Source organism: Ictidomys tridecemlineatus, chromosome 14 (assembly GCF_052094955.1).
Source record: "Ictidomys tridecemlineatus isolate mIctTri1 chromosome 14, mIctTri1.hap1, whole genome shotgun sequence".
NCBI classification, from domain to species: Eukaryota; Metazoa; Chordata; class Mammalia; order Rodentia; family Sciuridae; genus Ictidomys; species Ictidomys tridecemlineatus.
In genome coordinates this window covers 2,808,134-2,832,191 of record NC_135490.1, presented here as the reverse complement: position 1 = coordinate 2,832,191, position 24,058 = coordinate 2,808,134, and the positions used below count along the sequence as shown (strand labels likewise).

The 24,058-nt window shown below is 42.3% G+C and overlaps 1 protein-coding gene across 2 annotated transcripts in view; it reads left to right on the top strand.

Moving 5' to 3' along the window:
- Csmd1 (CUB and Sushi multiple domains 1) overlaps positions 1 to 24,058 on the top strand; it is a 1,629,066-nt gene that overhangs the window by 650,517 nt on the left and 954,491 nt on the right. The gene's annotated exons all lie outside the window — the stretch shown is intronic.

The following is a 24,058-nucleotide window of genomic DNA, read 5'->3' as shown; positions in this document are numbered from 1 at the left end:
TTCCCATCTTCTACTGAACCTGCGTGAGTTTCAGCCTGGTCACTCTGTTGCCCTGCCTGTTCATCAAGATTAGCTATTGAGCTAAGCCCAGGGTGCCTGCCTATAGTCCTAGCTACTCTAGAGGCTGAGGTGGGAGGATCACAAGATTGAGGCTAACCTTAGTGATTTAGTAAGACCAGTCTCAAAATTAAAAAAAAAACAAAAATGAGGATGTAGCTTAGTGGTAAAGTGCCTGGGCTCAATCCCAGTACCAAAAAAAAAAAAAGGAAAAAAGGAAAAAAAGGAAAAGCGAATGTTTTTAAGTATTGCAAATTACAGTTATAACTTACTGCTGGTTCCGCTACATATCCTGCCCTGTCCCAAATTTGTGATTCAACTAGAGCTTGGAAGTGGCACCCAGGTCTGTTACTCCTCGTAGTGTCTGTTCATCATCCTGCATTCAGAACTTGGTGTGTTCTTATGTGAGTAACGCTGTGGTTAGTGGTAGGTGACTCCCAGGAAGTCAAACCTGACCCACGTTCTAGTGCACTGAGCCATAGGTTCTCCTACACCCGGGGAGTCATCTGCATCAACCGGAAGGTGCGGGCACCGTGTTTTGGGGTTGCCCATCTTGCCGAGCATGGCTGTGGATGCCAGGGTGGGAAAGCAGGGGCCACAATACATCCACTGCTCTCTACCCAAGTCCTTGGAGGACGAGCCACTCTTCCAGAGTAAAGTGCTTGCTAATTCTTAAAAACCTAAATATGTAAACAATAGGTGCATTGGCCTTCGGGGGACTGTTGGTCCACACTAGATCTAGGAGGCAGAATTGTCCTCTGCCCTTGCTACTGTATCAAACTGGCCTGGGAGACACGGGAACCTTCTGCGCTCCAGGAGGGGAGGCAGAGCTCGCCGTTCACACCTGCTGAACGTGCCTTCCTGGGGCAGCAGTGGACGCTGCTCCAGAAGGGTATTCCCAGAGGAGAGGGCACCCTGAGGGCCACCGCTGGAGCTGGGCTCACCTGAGTGCAGGCTCTTGATTCTACGTGCACCGACGTCACTCCCTTTGTTTTTAAAGTCTGGTGTCCTCGTCCTCATTTCTCAGATGAGGCTCAGAAGGATAATTAACTTTCCAAAGTCCAGGGAGTCGTTCAGTGGAAACCATCAGGATTCAATTACCAGACTTCTCGGCCCCTGAGGCTATTATTTTTCTGTTATCCCAAATTGCTGGAGAGTCAGAAACAAACACGGCATTTGTGAACCTAGAGAATTCTTGCATCTGTGCACGCTCTGAACATCCTAGTCAAAATACTACCATTGAGTGTTTTTGAGTGCTATCAGTTTTGCTTTTTAAAACATGGATGATTTAGGTGAGCCAGTGACTGTTTAAGTAGAGTTAGACTTTTTATTTGATGATAGAAAACAAGAGAGAAAGAAAATCCAACACGGTGTCATCGTGTCAGTAGGATGTCTCCTTAAAGCGAGATTGACATCAACAACTCAAAACACACAGACCATGGAAGGAGACAGCCCCTGCCAATGGGCCATGGCCCAGCTGGGGAGTGGCCGGGGTGGGTGGAGCCCCTGACAGCTGGCTCATGCTTCCCCGAGAGAGACACATGCCCAGGGAAGAAGTCAAAGTCCCTGACATCACATGCCCCAAAGAAGCTAATCATCCCAGCAAACGCTTATGATTTGAATCAACTCAGAGGGAGCAGCTGTATCTCAGATCTAAAAATGGCCCCACACTCTGTTTCATTGGCCTCCATTGGATGCAAGTGAAGTCAAACAGCTTTTCTGTTTTCAGTCTGCTTCTCTTTGTCCCCCAGCTCTGGGGAGAGACGTCAGAGGACGCACTGGTGAGAGGGGGATCTGTGCATCCTCCATGGAGAAGCCCTACCTCCCAGCACAGTTATTCAGGCCATTCACTTAGTAGCTTCTGAAGCTACTTCTTTCTCCTCCCTCTCCCCTCCCCACTCCCCACTCCCCCTCCCCGATCTAGATCTAGCCCTTGATTCCTGCCCACTATTAATTTAAATCTGGACTTCTGTGATTGCAGTCTGGAGTTGCAGAGTTTTATTGGCTAAAAAGACAGGCTTGACTAAAGCCACAAGTTGCGATTACTCTCCACCTCTGGTCTCTGGGTATCAGGCAGGAGCTGGGTTTCCAGGGAGTAAGAGGATCCTGGGGGCTACCGGGAGAGCAGGTGAAGCCCAGGTGGGCCGCTGCTGGTGGAGGGTGACTGCAGGGGACAGTGCTGTGTGCAGTTAGTGTCACGCAGGCAGACTGGCTTCTAGCTGTCATGTGGGGTTTAGGGCTTCAGGCTCCTGAAGGTGGAGTGTTGGTGCTGATGTTGGTGTTCCCTGCAGAGAACTCCTAATGCCCCCCAGCCGCAGTGAAAGGCCAGATTCAAGCTTAAACACCACTTTCCAGTAACAGGAATAGCCGGACAAGATACCATCTTTGCCTCCACTGAGTAGAAAATAGAAATGACCCCTTTCTGCCTTTTCTCTGGTTTGGGATTCCATGCTGCTTTGTTCTGGGAATCCTAAAATAGAGAATTTAAAAGAGGGCTTAGGGAAATGGCCCTGGTCCACAAGCAACTAACAAGAGGAGAAGCCTCTCCAAAGTGAAGGGTCTTCACCCACCCCTTGTCCTTCCACTCTAGATCCCACCCCAAGGGACCAACCTGCAGAAATTCACCTAGGACCTTTGGAAGCCAGTGACCTTGAACAAGAGTCTGTACCAGCAGCAGGGTGTGAACAAGAACTCTGTCCCTGAAAGACAATTGAGGCTGACAATTGTTACCTCTAGAGCTTAAAGAAATACAGGGCAAATTTGAAGTGAGAGCTGATGTCATATAATAAGAGGGGTTCTGTGGATTTAATAACCTAGAACTATACGCATTTGGGGAAATGATAGACTTCAGTTTTCCATTATTTTTCTTACTTTGCTATATTATTTAGTTTTGGCGTTATGAGTTGCATTTCTGCCTTTGAATATGTATATATATTTTTGGTTTTATTTAGGTATAAACTAGTACATAAAATTATACATATTTAAGATGCACAATGTGATATGTATGTTGTTGTTTACAGAAATTGTGAAGTTATTACCACAAACAGATTAACATATCCGTCACCTCACATTGGTACCATCTTTCACAAGTGTAGTGAGAATATTTAGGAGCTGCTCCGTATTTCAAGGATAAAGTACAGTGTTGGTGAGTGGAGTACCGTGCTGACCACTAGCTCTCCAGAGCCCATTCATCTTATGGCTGAAGGTCTGCACCCTGGGCCAGCAGCACCTTCCCATCCACTCCCAGGCTCTGGCACCCACTTCTCTTATTTTACTCTTTGCTTCCTTGAGGTTGACATTTTAAGATTCCAGGTATAAGTGAGAGCATTTTTGTCTTTTTATGCCTGGTTTATTTCACTTAGAGGTGGGATGACATCTTCCTGCAGAACCTTCGGTGAGTGCAGGAGAGACAGCGCTCTCTTCTCCAGCAAGCACCCAGGGTGACGAACACAGGGAGGGGGGGTGGCTCTGATTAGACTTTAACATAATGCTGCATGTTAAATTGTGTTGGAAATAGAATATGCATTCTTGAGGCAATTGAGGGAAAATAAATTTCAGGGAAATAATAATAAAGACTGAATAAACACATAAAAAGCACGAAGAAGACTTGTGATTAACAGCACAAAGTAAGGTGTCCAAAATCTAAACTCATCATTCCAAAACAGCAGACACTATATTGGGCTTTTAAAAAATGTAATTATATATTGTATATAAGAGGTGAAAACACTGAGGAATTTAAAGTCAAAGTGGAAAAATATAACAGGGGAATGCTAAATAAAATAAATATGATATTTACAGATTGATATCAAATAAGACAAAGTTCCAAACATTACTTCTTAATAAAACAGGATTATTTGGGTGAAAGAGACTCATTACACAGAATCCCAAGTTCTGGTTCTCCCGGAGAGGGATAGCTCTCAATTCCTATTGAGAATTTAACCTTGGTTACATAAGTCAAAAGTTGATAAAACTTTTAGAAGATATTGATAAATTAATAATTAATGCATGCTATTCTAATACAACTCTTAAAAACTGAAAGATCAATACTAAAAAAATCAATATCAAGAGAAATCCCAATAGTATCAAAGATCTATAATTTAAAAATCACATATATGTTACTTTAAGAATGCTGTAATATTTTTTCTTTGTTTGAATAAGATCCAAATAATGTGGCCTGGTCTTTACTGTTTGGCTCACATGCTTTACTATTATGTTTACCTTGTGTCTCCTTTATAGTGAGCATGACCCCAACCCACACTCAATACAGTACATGTCCACTTATTGTAGAATTTTCATTGTTAAAATAATTTGAGAGAGGCCTGCCTGCACCCAAGAACTTCACAGAGGCTCCGAAGTCAACTGACAGCCACGCACAGACCGAGCTGCTCTCTGAACTCATCTTCCAATGCCATCGTTCAGCAACCACCACACAACCTGACAGCCCACCACTGAGAGCGGTTAAATTGTGTTTGAATTAGAATATTTCCATCTTGGGCCACTTTCATCACCCTCTTCAGTGGGGGGCAACACCCAGTTTGGAACTCCAGCTGGCCAGGGTATATACTGTTTATATTGGGATATGATAACATTGTCCTTCGCCTCAAAGGAGAGGTATTGGATCCTAAAAGGGGCACTATGAGCCTTTAAGATAAAAATGGTAATACCTTGGAGCCACAGAGCTGGAAGGGAAGACATGCAAGCAATATGAAAAGACAAAGGAAGAAAGTGCCCCAAACATATCAAGACACCACATTATTAGAATCCATGGCCAGTACAGCAGAAGAAATTACAGAGAAGGAGTTCAGGAGGTACATAATTAAAATGTTCTGTGAATTGAAGGATGATATAAGAGAGCAAATAAAGGCAGCAAAAGATCATGTGATTAAGAGTTACATAAGTAAATATAGAAAGAAAAAGATTACATCAATAGGGAGATAGAAATTCTTAAAACAACAACAACAGCAACAAAAACAGAAATCCTTGAAATGAAAGAAACAATAAACCAAATAAAAAGCTCAATTGGAAGCATCACCAACAGATTAGACCACTTGGAAGACAGGACCTCAGACAACGAAGGCAAAATATATAATCTCGAAAAGACTGGACAGCACAGTGAAAAATGGTAAGAAACCATGATCAGAACATTCAAGAAATATAGAATAACATAAAAAGACTAAATTTAAGAGTCACTGGAATAGAGAAAGGCATAGTGTTTCAAACCAAAGGAATGAGCAATCTATTCAATGAAATATAATCAGAAAATTTCCCAAACATGAAGAATGAATTGGAAAACCAAATTTAAGAGGCTTATAGGATGCCAAATGTACAAAATCACCACAGATCCATACCAAGGCACATTATAATGAAAATAACTAACATACAGAATAAGGAGAGAATATTAAAAGCCAGGAGAGAAAGGAATCTGATTACATATAGGAGCAAACCAATTAGATTATGTGCAGATTTTTCAACCCAGACCCTGAGAGCTTGAAGATCCTGGAACAACATATATCAAATTCTGAAAAAAAAAGTGGATGCCAACCAAAAATCTTATATCCAGCAAAATTAAGCTTTAGATTTGATGATGAAATAAAAACCTTCCATGATAAACAAAAGTTAAAAATTTACAACTCAAAAGCCTGCAATACAGAACATCCTTGGAAAATATTTCATGAAGAAGAATTGAATAACAACCATGAAATCAGCAAAGGGTGGTATTACACTAAGGGAAAAATTAATCAAAGGAGAAACCAAGTCAAGTTAAATACCAAAATGGCTGGGAATACAAATCATGTCTCAATAATAACCCTGAATGTTAATGGCCTAAACAAACCAATAAAAAAACATGGAGTGGCAGATTGGATTTAAAAAAGAGATCCAAAAATATGCTACCTCCAAGAGACTCATCTCATAAGAAAAGATATACAAAGACTGAAGATGAAAGGTTGGGAAAAATCATAACATACACATGTACTATGGAAGCAAGCAGGGGTTTCCATCCTCATATTAAATAAAGTAGACTTCAAGCCAAAGTTAATCAAAAGGGATAAATAAGCACATACTGCTTAAGGGAACCATTCAACAACAAGACCTTTAAAGAAGAACTAATACCAATACTCTTCAATTTGTTTCAGGAAGTAGAAAAAGAGGGAGCACTTCCAAACTCATTCTATGAGGTCAATATCACCTTGATTTTAAAACCAGGCAAAGACACATCAAAAAAACAAAACTTCATACCAATATCTCTAATGAACATGGATGCAAAAATTCTCAATAAAATTTTGGCAAATTGAATACAAACGTATATGAAAAGGATAGTGCACCACATTCAAGTGGGGTTCATCCCAGGGATGCAAGGTTGGTTCAATATATAGAAATCTATCACATCAATAGACTTAAAGTTAAGAACCATATGATCATCTCAATAGATGCAGAAAAAGCATTCAACAAAATACAACACCCCTTCATGTTCAAAACACTAGAAAAACTAGGGATAACAGGAACATACCTCAACATTGTAATAGCTATCTATGCTAAGCCCCAGGCCAACATCATTCTAAATGGAGGAAAATTGAAAGCATTCCCTCTAAAAACTGGAACCAGACAGGAATGCCCTCTTTCACCAGTTCTATTTAACATACTCTTGAAACATTGGCCAGAACAGTTAGACAGAAAAAAGAAATTAAAGGGATACAGATAGGAAAAGAAGAACTCAAATTAGTGCTATTTGCTGACAATTAGATTTTATACCTAGAAGACTAAAAAAAATCCACCAGAAAACTCAGCAAAGTAGCAGGATACAAAATCAACACCCCTAAATCAAAGGCATTTCTGTATATCAGTGACAAATCCTCTGAAAGGGAAACGATGGAAACTACCCCATTTACAATAGCCTGCAAAAAAATAAAATTCTTGGGAATCAATCTAAAAAAGAGGTGAAAGACCTCTACAACAAAAACTACAAAACAAAAAATAAAGAAATTAAAGAAGACCTTAGAAGATGGAAAGATCTCCTTTGTTCCTGGATAGGCAGAATTTCTATTGTCAAAATCACCATAATACAAAAAGTATTATATGGATTCAATGCAATTCTGATCAAAATCCCAATGACATTTCTCGTAAAAATAAAAAAAAAAAACAAGTCATGAAATTCATCTGGAAAAATAAGACCCAGAATAGCTAAAGCAATTCTTAACAAGAAGAGTGAAGCAGGTGGCTTCACTATACCAGACCTTAAACTACACTACAGAGCAATAGTAACAAAAACAGCATGTTATTGGCATCAAAATGACTGGTAGACCAGTGGTACAGAATAGAGTACACAGAGACTAACCTCATAATAACAGTTATCCTAGATTAGACAAAGCTGCCCAAAATATACATTGGAGGAAATATAGCTTATTTGATAAATGATGCTGAGAAAACTGGAAATCCATATGCAACAAAATGAAATTAAACCCCTATCTCTCACCTTGCACAAAATTCAACTCAAAGTAGATCAAGGACCTAGGAATTAAACCTGAGACCCTGCATCTAATAGAAGAAAATGTAGGCCCAAATCTCCATCATATTGGATTAGACCCTACTTCCTTAACAAATTTAATTCCTATAGCACAGAAATTAAAACCAAGAATTAATAAATGGGATGGATTCAAACTAAAAAGCTTTTTCTCAGCAAAAGAAACAATCATTGAGGTGAACAGAGAGCCTATATCTTGGAAGCAAATTTTTACCACTTGCACATCAGATAGAGCACAAATCTCTAGGGTATATAAAGAACTCAAAAATCTAAACACACACACACAAAAATATAAATAAATAAATAACCCAATCAATAAGTGGTCCAAGGAACTCAACAGACACTTCTTAGAAGGTGATATACAATCGATCAACAAGTATATGAAAAAAAAGTTCATCATCTCTAGCAATTAGAGAAAAGCAAATAAAAACTACTCTAAGGTATCATCTCACTCCAGTCAGAATGGCAGCTATTATGAAGACAAACAGCAACAAATGTTGGTGAGGATGTGGGGAAAAGGCACACTCAGACATTGTTGGTGGGACTGCAAATTGGTGCAGCCAATATGGAAAGAAGTATGGAGATTCCTTGGAAAACTGGGAGTGGAACCACCATTTGACCCAGCTATCCCTCTCCTTGGTCTATACTGAAAGGACTTAGAAACAGCATACTACAGGGACACAGCCACATCAATGTTAATTACAACCGAATTCACAATAGCTAAATTGTGGAACCAACTTCGATGCCCTCCAGTAGATGAATGGATAAATAAAACATGGTTATATACACAATGGAATATAATTCAACAATGAAGGAGAATAAAATCATGGCATTTTCAGATAAATGGATGAAGTTGGAGAATATAATGTTAAGTGAAATTAGCCAATCCCCAAAAACCAAATGCTAAATATTTTCTCTGATATAAGGAGGCTGATTCATAGTGGGGTTGGGAGGGGGAGCATGGAAAGATTAGGCAAACTGTAGATAGGACAAAGGGGTAGGAGGGAAAGGGAGGGGGCATGGGATTAGGAAAGATGGTGGAATGAGATGGACATCACTACCCTAAGAACATGTATGGAAAAGACAGGAATGGTGTGAGTATACTTTGTGTACAACCAGAGAGATGAAAAATTGTGCTCTATGTATGTAATATGAATTGTAATGCATTCTGCTATCATATGCAACAAATTAGAATAAAAAATTTAAAAAATAATTTGAAATATACAAATATCCCCTGTATAATAATAACTTAATAATAACTAGGTAAAAAATATGAGCAGACACATCATAGAAGAAGAAATTGATACACAACTGCCAAGCGAAAACCTTTCATTTCACAGCAATAAGCAGTTGAGAGTAACCATGGCATGCTGCCCACACCAGCTAGCTAGCGGGAAGGCTAAGGAGCCCGAGGGCAGGGAGCCCTGGCTAGGGGGATGCCCAGTGGGAGGCTCCACCCTGTTGATGTGGAGAATGACACAGGCAGGGAGTTGCTGATTCTGGACACATCTGGAAAAAACATGATGGTGTTTCCACGTGTCAGCACTACCATTTCAAATACCCGTGGCACACCGTCTTTTCAAGGCACAGATAAAAGATATGTGTAGTGATATACGTGACGTGCCGTGTGTAATAATGAGAAAAATGGGAACAACCTCATTTATAGGGAGATGGATAAAACTTTGGCATGTTATAAAATAGAATACTATGAAGTTGCAAACACTGTGTGACCAAGGGCCCTGTGTGTCAATGTGGGTATCAAAACACAACATGGAGGGTAGCATGCCCAATAATAGAGCCATCTCATGCACTATACGGATTTTTAAAAATCTAAAACACTTTTGCATATAATGTGTGTGTTATAAAATTACTAAACCTTGCACTTTCATGATAAATATAAGATCCTGATGGGTCTGGCCTGCAGGGTAGGAATGGCTTTGTTCTGGGTGTGGACACCAGTTGTATTTGCAGTATTTTGAAGCCTATTTTAAAAGTCATCCTACATAGTATTCAGAGTATTATTTTGAAAATTTAAAAATACAATGAAAACTTTGCTAATTTTAAATTTTAGTGAAGAATGCACTTGTGGTTCATACATCTTAAATAAGAAAACTTATTTTGCAAGCCAGTACAAACAGATTCTGGAGGCATCAGGATGCCCAGTAAACTTATTTTGAGGCCCTTCACTTCTCCTTGCTTTGAGATCCTGAGCTCTCTCACAGTGAGCCCATCTCTGCCAGTGAGGGAGGAAGGGCAATCCTAAGAAATGATTCATTCACAGTGCCACCCTGGGACAGGGCACATGTTCTGACTGAGCTACGCTGCATCTCACTTTTTCTCAGTGAAGGGAAGTCTGCCGTGGTCTAGGATGGGGCAGGGCAGTGGGTGGCTGCTGGCAGAGGTGGCAGAGATGTTGGGGGTGTACGATTCCCTCTGAGATTTTAATCCTGACCTTTCTGAGGCTAACCTTGTGTGAGAACATGGTGCTGACACCCAACAGGACCTCTGGACATTTGACATAAGTCAGTATGTCTAACAAACATAGATTTCTGGGGAAATCCCTATGGATTATATTAAAGCTTCATAAACCTTACATATTTGGTATGTAAAAGAAGTTGGTTCATAATTTAGTCCTAGAGAAGAGTGTGAAAATGCACAGCATGACCAGGTAGAAATGAGAACTTCCCAGGGCATGTCTATAAGGGATGGTGGTTTTTATCTCTGTGTTTTCTGTTCTATCAGAGTTGCCTCTGAATTTTCAATTGGGCAAACATTAAGAATGGCATGGACTGGATGTATGTGTGCCCAGGTTCATGTGCTGAGCTCCGACACCAAGGGGATATGATTTGGGGGTGAGGCCCATGGAGGCTTCATGGAAGCCTGGAAGCTGTGAGTGATAGGTTGTGCCCACGTAAGAACATGTGCCCAGAGCTGTCTTGCCCCTGCCTGCCGCTGAGCATGCCGTGAGGAGGAGAGGGTCCTAAGACAGGAAGAGAACATGCACCCAGCCCTACCATGCAGGCCAGATGGCAGACTTCAAGCTTCCAGAGCTGTGGAAACGAATTTCTGTTGTTTAATCCACTGGTCTATGGCAGCCAGAGCAGATTCAGATTCTAATGATTTTGAAAAATGTTTTTGCTTCAACATGAGGATGGTGATCGTTAACCTGGATTTAATAAGGGCAGCAGAGTGATCAAGCCCCAGAGATTAATGATAGCCACAGTTAGTAATTACTTCATGTGCTCTGCGTGTGCACATGGAAGGCTCGTGAGCCAGAGAGCTCCTTCCCTGAATCAATAGCAGACCGAGGCACTGTGCTGCACAGTACCTAGCAACAGCGCAACTAGGATTCAGACCTTAGACGATGCTCTAACCAAAAGGCTGTTTCCTGAAACCATGGCACAAACTTTTACCTAATATTCTTATCCAGGATGAACAGACTTTGTAAGTCTCTATTTCCTAATTTTAAAAAATGCAATTGAAAGCACTTTGTGCATAACTGTCTTTAAAAGGGCTTAGAAATATTAAAATTTCCAGAAATATATGCAATCTTAAAACTATCAAAGAAGAAATTCTTAATCAATTTAAAGAGAGAAAAGTGCAAATCTATGATTATACATGAGATGAAGAAAAATGGTAATATCTAATTTTCTAAAAGAGAAAATTATTCAACCCTTGAATGGATGGTTAAAAATAGTTATCATTTAAAATTGTATTGTAAAATAATAAGCCATAACAGAAAGGGTACAGTAAGACTAGTATAATAAAATTAAAATACATGGCAGAATGATATTAGTCTATTTCAATAAAACTTCTCATGCTTAAAAATGTAGCACCATAATTCATAACTCAAGGTCAAACTTTTAGTAATTTGCCCTAAGTTACAAATCTGGTGGGTATGACTCACATACATTGTGGAGAGCCTGGTATTAAAAAGTTCTGAGAAGCGATGATCAATTTTAAAATGATGACACAGGCAGATTTCCTAGATGGCTTGGGACCAATGGCTTGCATCATCTGAAAATTACATACCTCTTCCAGACCCAGTACCTACAGCCTGTGCTTAGAGGTCAGCAGAGCTCGGAGGGAGAGTGCAAGCAGAATTCAACTCTTTCTGAAACCCTTCGTCCAGCGCGACTGCCCCTCTTTGTAAGATTGAGGCCTCAGTTAGAGCTATGTTTGCCTCTTGGTCAACTTAGGTCAGGTCTGTACTGCCCCCTCTGCTTTAGATGGGAGAGCAGAGCCCTGCCTCTGCGTCCTTGCATGGACCTTGCCTGGTGCCTTGGTCCATACACCCAGCCAAATGCCGCAGTCTGGCTGGGCACAATTCAGGAGCCACTTGTCAAAAGAAACAAATTTTATTTTTAGAACCACACACGCCAAACAAAACAGCTCCTCAGGAAAAAACCCTCAGAGCCCAACTGCCACCACCGGCTTCCCACAAGCCTCTCTTTTATTTTCTTTTGATAATGGAGTACCCTCTATGGTGAACAGCATTCATTAGCCCAATGTCTCCCTCTACGACATCGTGGGCAAATATTTGGTATTCTACTCCTTTGATGCCTAGTTTTGTTAAACCCTCCCCCTATGAGGCAATTCCTTTTAAAATGTCCTGTTTGTTGACAATTGTAGCATGCTCTTGGCCTGGAATCTAAAGCCTGTTTTACTGCAGCTGCCACAATTTGCCCTTGTTCATTAATGTCTCTGGCATCTAAAGCCTGTTTTACTGCAGCTTCCATGACTTGCTCTTGTTCATTAATGTCTCTACATAATTTAATATATGTGTTTAAATCTTCATGCTTCCATGGTCTAATGATTTCTCTGCACCAATGATTCGCTTGGTCATAAGCCAGTTGTTTTATGAATGGCATTGCTTGTTCTGTATTGCCAAAAACTCTGGTAGCTGTTTGAATAAGCCTATCTACAAATTCAGCATAAGATTCATTAGCTCCTTGTATTATTTTAGATAATTGACCTTGTAAACCTCCATGTCCTTGTAAAGTCTTCCATGCCCTAACCACCTCTACAGCAATTTGTGCATATACGCCAGGATCATATGCAATTTGTTGCTGCTGATCCTCATAAGGTCCCTTTCCTAACAACATATCTAGATTTCTCTGAGGATAACCAGCTGCTGCATTTCGCCTAGTGGACTCCTTGCAAAATTCCTCATTGGCAACCTTCCATAACAGGTATTGTCCTCCATTTAGCACAGCTTTAAACATATTAGCCCAATCTGCTGGCATCATGTTCAAGTTGTTAATGGATTCGACCAAGCTTACAGTGAAGGGTGCTTGAGGACCATAGGTTGTTACAGCCTCTTTTAGCTCCTTCACTGTTTTGAAATTTAAAGCATGGTGAATTCGCTGCCCTCCTACCTCAAATACAGGGCATGTTAATAATTGAGATCCTGTCTCAGGATCCCAACTATCAACCTCGGGGGTTGGGGGCCTCCCAGCATATGGAGGTGGCCTTGTTGATTGGACATTTACATCCTTTGGTGACAGAAAGGTGTTAGTAGCAGTCTCCTGTAGAGGTGGTGCTGTTGGTTGGACCCTTACACCCTCTGGTGATAGAAAGGTGCTAGTAGCAGTCTCCTGTTGTTACTTTTCCCCTGATGGCTTTTTCTGCTCTAAACTTTCTTCCTCTGTCTGACTAGCTCGAGAGACCTTCTCTTTTACTTGAATCTTTTCCTCTGTCTGACTAACTTGAGAGACCTTCTCTTTTACTTGAATCAATATGTCTTCTCCTTCCTCTACCTTTGTCTGAACTGAAGGCTTTGGACTAAGCAAACCAGATACGAACGTCCACAATGGCAATGTGCCAACTGGCAGAGTCCCTGGGCTGTTCTTTTCTATTCTTTTTAAATCTTCACCATGATGGTTCCATTGTGATATATCTAAAAACTCCTCCTTAAAAAGCCATGGGCTACATTTTTGTATTGTATCAACGTATGCCCTGACTGCTCTTGATTTTACTGGGAAGCCTCCTTCCTCTAACAATGTACTTAACACTCTTTCGGTTTGTTTTTTACTAATTTCTGATCCCGTATTTCTACTGTAATACAACCCAACAAGATGACGCCAAACAAAACCAAGATAGAATGTGGAACGACAAAAAATCATTATAGCTGGGGTCCCCTGCAGCTGAGCCACTCAGCCCCGCCTGGGCTCCCTCGCTCAGCTCAGCTCTGCTCTGACTCTCCACCCTGAGGCCGCCACCTCCCTCAGGGCTTTTGAGATGAAAGTAAGTGATGCCCCATATCCAATTACCATGTTTCCTCCAGTTCGTTTATTCTGCAGTCTCTGAGCAGCCACCATTTTTCCTGTACTTGCTGAGCTGTGTCTTCACGTCATTTATTTTAATTTTCACAGTTCTGTTCTTTTCAAAGGAGGAAATGGATACCCAGAAGGGTTAAACAATTTGAGCAAAATCACATAATTAAGGGCAGAGAATCAACATATATTAAGTGACAAATTTTATACTGCAGAACCCAGGACTATTCTAGCCATTGTGCTCCCATTAAGTGGTTCCTGTCCTCTCCTTGTGACCTTCTGTTTCCCTGTAGATATTTCTCATTGTGTCATTTTACTGCTTTAAATTTTCCAAAACCAAATGTCCCCAGGCACTAATCACAGCACCCTTTCCTTGCTTGCTCTGTATCTATATCCCAGAGCCACCCCTAGAACTTGGAGCTTAGTCAGCACTCATATCCATTCAGGCATTACTGGGTGCTGAAGTGTTGGTGAGGTACACGTGCTCTAAGAATAAAACTCAGTACAAATGCTAGTCAAAGAACTAATAAGACATACACGTGAATGCCCAGCTGTAACGTAGACTGGCATTCTATAGTAGAAAAGATAGGAGACACAGTAGGAATGTTGAGAAAATGACCAACTTTGTCTTGGGGTATTGGGCACATAAAGCTTTTTAGAGATGCCAGCTTTTTAGGTCTTAAAATATAAGTGGGGATGTGATAGCTTCTGAGAAGGGAAGGCTGTGTGGGCACAAAACTTCTCCCAATTAGCTTGTCCTTTAAGAATGTCTGTTCACTATCTGTCAGGATAAGTTGAATGCCATATTTCTCAGGGGTCCTCTCTGTGGATAACTTGCAGGAGTTTTGAGACTGGGTGCTGGTGTGTAGCTAGCAATTTGTGACACATGGTCAAACTACAAGGGAATGTGCCTTGCCCTGTGGAAGTCACTGGGAAAATTCTAGTTTCTTCTGCACCTTGTCATTCAGTCTGCTGGGGTTCACTCCAGAGGCTCATTTTTGTTTTTGTCTTTGTTATTTTTGTTGTTGTTGTTAGTAACTAGGAATTGAAAACTATAACATCTGCATCAATTAAATCAGAAGGCTAGTTGTGTGCCCAAGCAGTGCTCTAGAGGACACCCCAGAATGTCACAGGGTAGCTACCAACTTGTGATATTTAGGGAAACAGAGACTCTCAGAAGTAAGGTGAATGGAGGACCAAGCCAGGCCAGGAAAGGCAAAGTCTGTATTGGTGTACCTGCCCCTCAGAGCTGCCCTTTCCCTTCAGCCTTCTCTTGCAGAAGAGAACAAAACCAGGCTACTCTATCTACTTGCTCTCTACCTTCTAGATTATTCCTAAATCCATCCAGTGCAACTTAATTGCTGGTGACAATGTTCTGTCCTTAAAGAGTTTTAAATAAACACACCTCATATTCATATGTCCTCTCTGCCTGCAGCCTGCCCTCCCAGCTCTTACCTGCATTAAATACACCCCTCTCTCCCTCCCATCCCGCTCCCTCCCCCTCACCTCTGCTTCTTATTCCCTCCCCTTCTCTCTCCTCTACATGCTCACAGTCTCCCTGTCTCTCCAGGACAAGAAAGTGTCCATCCAGCCATCTAAGTGAGAAAATGTCACAGGGAAGCTACCAAGTTGTGATATTTAGAGAAACAGAGACTATCTCACTTGCTTTTGTGTTGGGATGACCAGTCATCTCTGGAGTAGCCCCCGATTCAATTTGTTAGGTACAAGGTAGAATACTTGCCTTGTATTAATGTTTAACGTGGCCACAGTATAGTCTGTGTTGTTCCATGGGCTCCTCGATCCCTGGGCTGGGGTCTAACGCTCATTATCCTTCCAAAGGTAAGAGCTGTAAAAGAGGACTTCAAAATAGATCAGCCTTCCAACCTGGTATGTTATATTGCATCAAATAAATGTAGTATTATATAAACAGCGGGGGATGCTTTAATACCATACCAGGTTTTTTTTTTTTAACAAGTCTTTCACGTTTCATATGATTGCAGGGGAGAATCTCTTCTTGGCTGCTTCAAGTTTCATTTATTGTAAACTTGTTCACTTTTTCCCTATTATTCCCTTCTCTGTTGGCTTTTTATAACACCATTCTATTCTTTCCACTTGATTTATAGGTAGCCTTCAGAAAATTGGCAGGGAAAGTGTGAGTCCAGCTTTTCACCAGCACCTGCATACTGCTGGCTTGAATCTGTGTCCAATAGCTAAAAATACACTTGTCATTAGCTGCGATTTAAGAACTATCAGTGTCTAATCAATTCAGCCACTGACACCCAGGGGAAGGTACGTCTGCAGAGAGCTCAGCCATGGTCCAGCCCCCATTGTCTGGGTGCTGCTCTGCCTATAAGGGCAGCCAGCACATCCTGTAGAGACTGACAGAGTGCTGGCGTACTTCAAGTGTTTTTCCACCCAGTGCAGTTAAGCCTTTGAGCAGAGAGAAAAGGAGTCTTTGAGTTACTGCCATATTTATATGTCTTTATGGTTACTTCTTTTCAAACTTTCTTTGGATTTTCTCAAGGAACAGAATTGTGTTGGAAATGCAGTATTCACTGAGACCCAAGAGTAGAAATGCTCACTAGAGTAGCCCCTGGCATGGTGTGGAAAGGCCTGCTTTCCCCTTCTGGTGGACCTGTGAACTGTAGGCCCATGTGTGTGTTTTAAAGAAAACTGATTTTCCATCTAAACTCATGAAGGTTAACCGCATGTGGAATATTTCTAATTATACCAAAACAATGCAAGAGTCCTAATACCCCGCAAATTACAGGACCACACATGACCACATCCCACCCACATTCCCTAGGAAGAGGGCTTCCATCCTGAGTCTCAGTTGGCCTCCGGCCATGGACCATGTGCAGCACATCATGTTGACATACTCCCTTTCTTCATCTCTGAAGCATCTGTGGCAAATCTTACTCGAACTCCTAGGTTGTGTGTTTTGTCCTTATTGACTATCTTAGTTCATTTCTGCCGCTATAAAACAAGACCACAGACTGGGTCCCTTATACAGAGTAGCTGACCATTCTGCAGAAGTAGAGCTCCAAGGTCAACTCGCCTGCGTCTGGCAAGGACCTTTTTTTCTGGAAGTCTGCATGACCCCAGACATTTCTCATTAGGCCCCACCACCCAACACTGTCTCAATCATGGATCAAGTGACAGATATTCAGCCTTGGGACCTCCTACAAACCTGCAAACGGCAGCAGTGCCGAGGCCTGAACTGAAGAACCTCTGCAACCCTCCCTTCTCCATTTTCTTGGCCTCACCACTCACAGACTCCCTTCTCCAGCACTGAGCTGCCTCTGCTCCAGAGGGTTCTCTGGCTTTGTCTTGCCACAACCACTGCAGAAGAAGAGCCGAGAACCTCAGGGCAAAGCAGCATGCTCCTAATATGTTCAGCTGGACGAGTGAGTTCTCAATGCCAATCCTGAAATAGTGCTCAAGGTAGAGGGTTAGGTTTGCTCTCCCAGATGGTTCTCATGGCGAGACACCCTGGACCTTCCTGCAGAAGCCCTGCTGGGTAGCCCTGCATTCAACATACACGGCTTAGCTCTGTTCAAACCAAGCATTTCCCAGATGAGTGTGCTCACGGAGCCCTTTCTCCGTAACACTTACTTGACGTCGTGAAAGTTGTGTTCTGGGCTGTGAGCTGCATGACACATCCAAAGCCCAGGGATGCCTTTGCCCTTCACTTCAAACAGGCAGATTCACTGGGTCATCTCAAGCTGTCATCCCTGACTTCAAATGCAGAAGGCCAGATAATAAGACAAACATTGATTATTTCCGTATCTCTTACTGAATACTCCTCCCAGCCCCGTGCTGGTGCTGTCAAGCCTAAAGAACACCAGTGTTCTCAGGATCCCTTAAGACTTTCCCCCCATGACTTGTTGTAACTTGGAGAAGATGGAGAACTCTCCAGCAAGAGCAACAACCGCTAACACAAAGGAAGGCTATTGACAAGTGTATGGAGCACTCGTTACATGTCAGGCATCGTTGTACGTCCATTAAATACCCCGTCTGTGGTATGTGTATTCTGCTATCCTGTAGTAAAGGTACTGTCCAGCTCTTAAGCATTTGCGGGTATTAAGCAGACACCTTTGGGGGAGGTGTCCTGAACGGAGGCTTCTCCACATCCTGGTGCCTGCTGGGGGCTGGCTGTGGGGCCACCTGGGATCTTCCAGTTCTGGGCTGGAGCCGCCCTGCCCTGAGCATAAACAGGACCGTGCTCTCGGGAGGCTCCGGGCTACACCATGACGGGACGGGTGAGGTGGCCTGGCCAGCAGGGGAGGAACACAGAGGGCCAATGAGCGCAGTGTCCTCGGTTGGTGATACTATAAAAGAAAGGGAAAGACCTGAGCGTGGGAGTTGAGCCAAGGGCAGGATGTGGGGGGATTTGGGGTGGTGAGGGAAGCCATGGTGATGAAGGGATAGTTGGCCAAGCCTTTGAAGGGGGGAGGGCGTGGTCCAGACGGGAAAGAGAATGTGTCTCTGGGGAAAATGCTGTCAAGGGTGACAGCATGGTGGTAACTTTCTAGAAAACTAAGCAAGAACTGACTTTTATAGTTTTCACTGGGATCATGGAGCCAGATGACTAGACCATGTCATTTCCTTGGCTCCACGGGAGGCTCACTGGCAGCATAGCGTTGACTGAGAGGCCATGCCGCAAGTCCAGACCTCACACACGCATGCTGAACAAAACGCTCAACCACAGAAGGAAGAGTATGCAAATCCCTAGGGTCCTGAGCAAAGGCATGGGCCTGGGAACAAGGCAAGAGTGTCCCTGGACTGGTCCAGCCCCTGCCTATGTGGAAATGGCATGCCAGAGTCTCGTTTCCAAAGCAATGTATTTTTTTCCTAACTTCAAAATTGTTTTTTCATTGCACAAAATTGGAAACATGTAAATACAGTAATTTCCAAGAATAAAAAGTTACTCAGCAATTAAGCTCTTCTTTGCATTCAGCTGATCATTACCAACTTATAGAAGTCACAAAAGTCACAAGCCAACGGACACTAAAGATTAGTTGAGGCCCCATTCCGTCTTTTGAGGAATCTCCATAGTGCTTTCCAAAGTGGTTGTGCCAATCTGCAGGCCTACAAATGGAAAGACCTTATGACCCAGCTCTTCCGCTCGTTGTTATTTATCCACAAAAACTAAGATCAGCACACTCTAGTGCTAGAAGGACACTAAAGTTTATAGCAGCACAATTCACAATCGCCAAGTTATGAAACCAGCCCAGGTGTCTGTCAGCAGAGGAATGGATTCAGAAAATGTGGTACATATACACCATGGAGCTTTACTCCACCATAAAGAAGAACTAAATTATTTCCTTTGCCAGTAAATGGATAGAACTGGAGAATATCATGCTAAGTAAGATAATTCAGACTCAGAGAGTCAAGGATTAAATGTTTTCTTTAATAAGTGGAAGCTATATTGAAATGAAAAGTAGAGGAGAGACCAATAGAGTAAGGGCAGAGGGTGGAGGGGTAGGAAGGAGGGGAAGGCCTGGGAGAGCATGGGAATGAGATCCACCCAACATGCCATGTCCCTTTACAAATACCCCACACTGAGTACAGTTTGCATATCCTATCATAGGCCAATGGAAGAAGAAAAAGAAGGGAGTAGAGCTAATGAATTGGGAGGGAGAGGGAGGGCGAGGGAAGGTTCAAGGAATAAGACTGATCAAGTTGTACCGTTATGGCACAGCAATCCCCACTATATTTTTGCAAAATATATATAAATTTGCAAAATTATAATGCACCAGTAATCAAAGTAAATTACGGGGCTGGGACTGTATCTCAGTGGTAGAGCGCTTGCCTTGCATTCCTGAGGCACTGGGTTTGATCCTCAGCACCACATAAAAATAAATAAATAAATGAAATAAAGAGATTGTGTCCATCTACCATTAAAAAATATTTTTTTTTAAAAATGTGAATTACAAGGAAAAGTCTAGGAAGCATGAGAAGGGGTCAATTAAAACTGGTATCTTCAAAAATCAATAAAGAAAACCCAAGGAGGGAAGAACAACATGGGTTGAGGTGATTTTCAGAATGTTATGGAAAAAATCTTTATGAATGTTTGAGTAACATGCACATGGAATGTTAATATATGGGTAAAAATAGTCCTCGAACTGTTTTCAAAATTCCACCATAGGAAGAAGGGAAAGTTCACGATGTCCTGACATTTACTAACCTCCACAGGTGAGGTGGGCGCCTCACCTGCCCACCAGCCAGGTGCAGTTTTCTGTTTCTTCCTTCCCCAATCAGTAGGTGCAGAAGACCTGTTCAGGAGGTCACTGCAGGTCTGTGCCAACACGGAAAGGCAAGGGGAGGTACCTTGTGAAATAACGGCCTTTCACGCTGAGTGGAGAGCAACCTCCTGACACCTCCCCTACGTTATTTCTGTAATTATAGAACGCAGTGACACTCGACAAGCATATTTGTTGTTATTATTATGAGGAATTATTAAAAGCCTTTCTCTTTGCCTACTAACAAGAAAAACATGAGTGAACATTGATGATGCCAAAGAGCAAATTAACACGCATACAAAGCCCCAGGGCTGAGGGCCTTGGAGTGGGGCTCCACCACGTCTCTGGAGGGAGAAGGACCACGTGGGGCTGCACCCGCTCAGGCCTGGCCCTTGCTACCCAGAGGAGCAGGCCTGGCTCTGTGCTGGTACCTGCTGGCTCCTGGGGCCACCTTTGGCTCTCAGGGCCTGCTTTCCTCTCCACTGCCTCCGTCTCTGGAGTCGTGGGGGGCAGACTTCCCTGCTGGTATGGAGGAGCCATCCTGATGGGGTGGGCTGATTCTCGGATTCCTGCTACTGCGATTTCTTTCACGGACCTCAGCTCCCACAGAGCTGCCGTCTGCCCTGGCTTGCTGCTGGCAGGCATCCAGTGACACCCGCCACGTGTTTGGCACGCCATTCCTACTTCTTGAATATCAAGTTAACTCTCCACTTGAAAACAAAAGTTTCCCATATTTTTCACTTCTATGTATATCATTTCCTTTTTAGCTTTTTTAGAGAAAGATTGGTGCAGGGGGAGATGTTTGACAGGTCGCTGTTCTAATTATTTCTGAGGGTGAGGTGGGATTCATCCCTAAATTCTATTTGTTTGTTTGTTTTGTTGCTGTTGTTGTTTTTCCTGGTACTGGGGATTGAACCCATCACTTCTTATCTACTGAGCTACATCCCCAGCCCTTTTTATTTTTATTTTGAGATATGGTCTCATTAAGTTGCTTAGGGCTTGGCTAATTTGCTGAGGCTTCCAATCCTCCTGCCTCAGCCTCCTGAGTTGCTGTGATTATAGGCATGTGCCATAGAGCATGACTTCTAAATTCTTTTTAAATACCTTTAACATCCAAATGCTCATTATAATGTTCTTTGCATAGCAAAAATTCCTGACTATTCCTCTTGACCCCATTTTCTTTTTTTTTATTCAGTTATTTCCCATTGATGATATCTTCTTTTTTCACTTTGAACTTACTGTTAGAAATAACCCTACTCTGATCTTGGCTTCTTGTGATTCACACTGTAAGTTCATTAATATTTGGTGTTAAAGCCCGAGTGAATGTGCTTAATTTTATTACTTATTCTTTCAAGTCTCTTAAAAACTGGATTGATTTACTTTTTTGCTTTCAATTTTCTCAGCTTTTGTAGGAATTCATCCCTGTTACACAAACCTAGATCCATCATATTTGAAAAATGATTCTACAGAATCATTTTAAAGAAAATCCTTGTGAAACATTTTAAATAAAAATCGCGATTTTTGAAATAGTATTACAATTTTCTTTAAGAGATAAAACAATCTTAGTTTCATACCAAGACCATTTTCATGGTTTTCAAGGTGTAGCATAAAAGGAATGACCAAGAATCTCAAGATAGTGATGGCAGAGCACCAAACAAACAGGTACAGGGCCCTCTGAGAGTGGATCAGGGGCACACCCACAAAACCCCTGTCCACAGCCTTGGTCAATTGTATGGATTAGAAAGGAAATTTAATTTGAGGGGTTGGGAAACTCATTAGCTATTAAAGCATGTATGAAAAATGTGGCTTCTAAGATGCCTTGTAACCAAATGTCATTATGTGACTCTGCACTGTGCCAGGATTCCTATGCTTGGTTTGGTTAAGAAAACAAAGACCTCCTCCCAGGTTTCAAGGCACATACAGGATTTTCTGGGTGGGCACACCTGGCCTTGTCCCACTCAACCAAGTGAGGAGAGTTGCCTTAGTATGGCTGGATCACATGCTTTGAGCTATTTCTAGAATATGTGAATTCCTATATCGATAACCTTTGGGCCTTTGTCCTAGTTGGTAAGAATGTATAGAACCACTTTTCTACTAACTTCAGGCACGTTTTTAAATTAAAAGATATCTTAACTGACATAATGCACATACTCACGGGGTACAGTATAATAACTGGTGAATTCACGCGTGCAGTGCTAGGCCCAGTGATTGGCATTTCCATCTCCTTAGCATCTCTCACTCTGTGTGTGAGGGTGTGAGTCTTTGTGATGGACACTCTGGATTTCAGCCTAACATCTTGCCAAGAGAGAAACACTCCTCTGCTCAAAGAGAACCTCTGCTCTCCCAGGTGCCTTTGACTTGCATTTAACACAGTGGCCCTGAATTGTATGGAAAAATCTTCACATCTGACTTTTCACATCGAATTACATATTGATCATTTCCCAGGTTCAAAAACCTTTTAAAACATCAACTTTAATGACTATGATATTTCATCCTAAGGCTTTCCTATAATTTATCTAATGACTTCACATGTATTCCAATCTGAGGGTTCCTGAAGGCGTCCCTGCTGTGCATGTAAATGAGTAGATTATCATCTCTCCCTCCAGGCTGCTCCAAGTGGGCGCTGCAGAGTGCCCTTCCCACCCTCTGGAGACCAGCTCTGGGTGCCATCTGCCCTCCTGGAAGCACATAGAAGCCCTGTGCCTGACCAACCATCTGGTTGGTTTGATTCTTTGCTCATGATGCTGACTCTTGAACATAGCTTATTAGAAAGAGTGCAAATTATGGGTTAAAAGTGTTTTAAGGCACTTAACAAGTATTGAAAATTATTCTCCGGAAATCTGTGTAAATTTATGCTTACCACAATTGTCCTATTGTAGCTTGAAGTACGATGATAGATTTTCATTATTCGCTCATTTGCTGGGGGGGAAGTGTTCCCCTGTTTAATGTACAGCTCTTTAATTACAAGGGAGGCTGCCCGATTTCATGTTTACTAATCATTTATAATTATAACATTATGAATTTTCTATTCTGCCCTTGACCCTAAAGCATTCAAATATTATGGCATTTAGGAAAACTGACAGTTTTCTTATCTAAATTCCTGGAAAAGTCACCGTTTTCATTTCAAGATGTATTTTATTCATCATTTTGAGAAGTACATCTAATTTGGTAGAGCCATGATAGTAAAGGCCTACATAATTCCTAGAGCATTATGAGGATTCACACTGCTGCAGAAGCCCTGCCTGTTTACGTAAGTTAATTTGCGTTTTCACCTGGGACATATAGGAGGTGTACACAGAAGGGCAAATGAACTCGTCTCGTTCACCTTAAAGCACTATTTGGCATTTAAATCACTTTGACAACCTGAATTGGGTCTAGTCAATTGGCGGGCGGCATAGACGCCTCTGTGATGGATGACATCTCTATTTCCTGCATTCTATCTTATCTTTTCTTGCTTTGTCTCTCATTAAAAATCACTCCAAATCCTATTTTTTATCTGGATGGAAATAATGCCACAATTTTTCATAGATTGCGAGCATTGGCTTATTTCTCCTTCACCCAGAGAAGCTCCGAACTCAAGCACCAGGTCTTTGCTGGGGTATGCTCTGGGCCGTCTGCTGGGCTAGAGTCCCCACCCTGCTGGGGTGGACCTTCCACAGTGAAGGCCTGGCCAGAGGGCCTCCCAGATGGAGATGATGCACTGGCAGATGTGGGAAGTGCTGTGACCAGGAATGACAAGGGCCACCAGTTAATAGAAGCAGGGAACACTTCCTGAAGACCTGGGATTCGACCAGGGAACTGAGGATGAAACAATTCAGCAGAAATTCAAAAGAAGCATCTCCAAGGGTGGACGCCAGCCCATGGGAGCAGACTGAGATGGGACTGGTGAGGGCCCTGCCTTTGCATGACGTCATGGGGGTGGCCCGCACCCTGAGTGCAGGGGAAGGTTGTCAGTAGGGCTT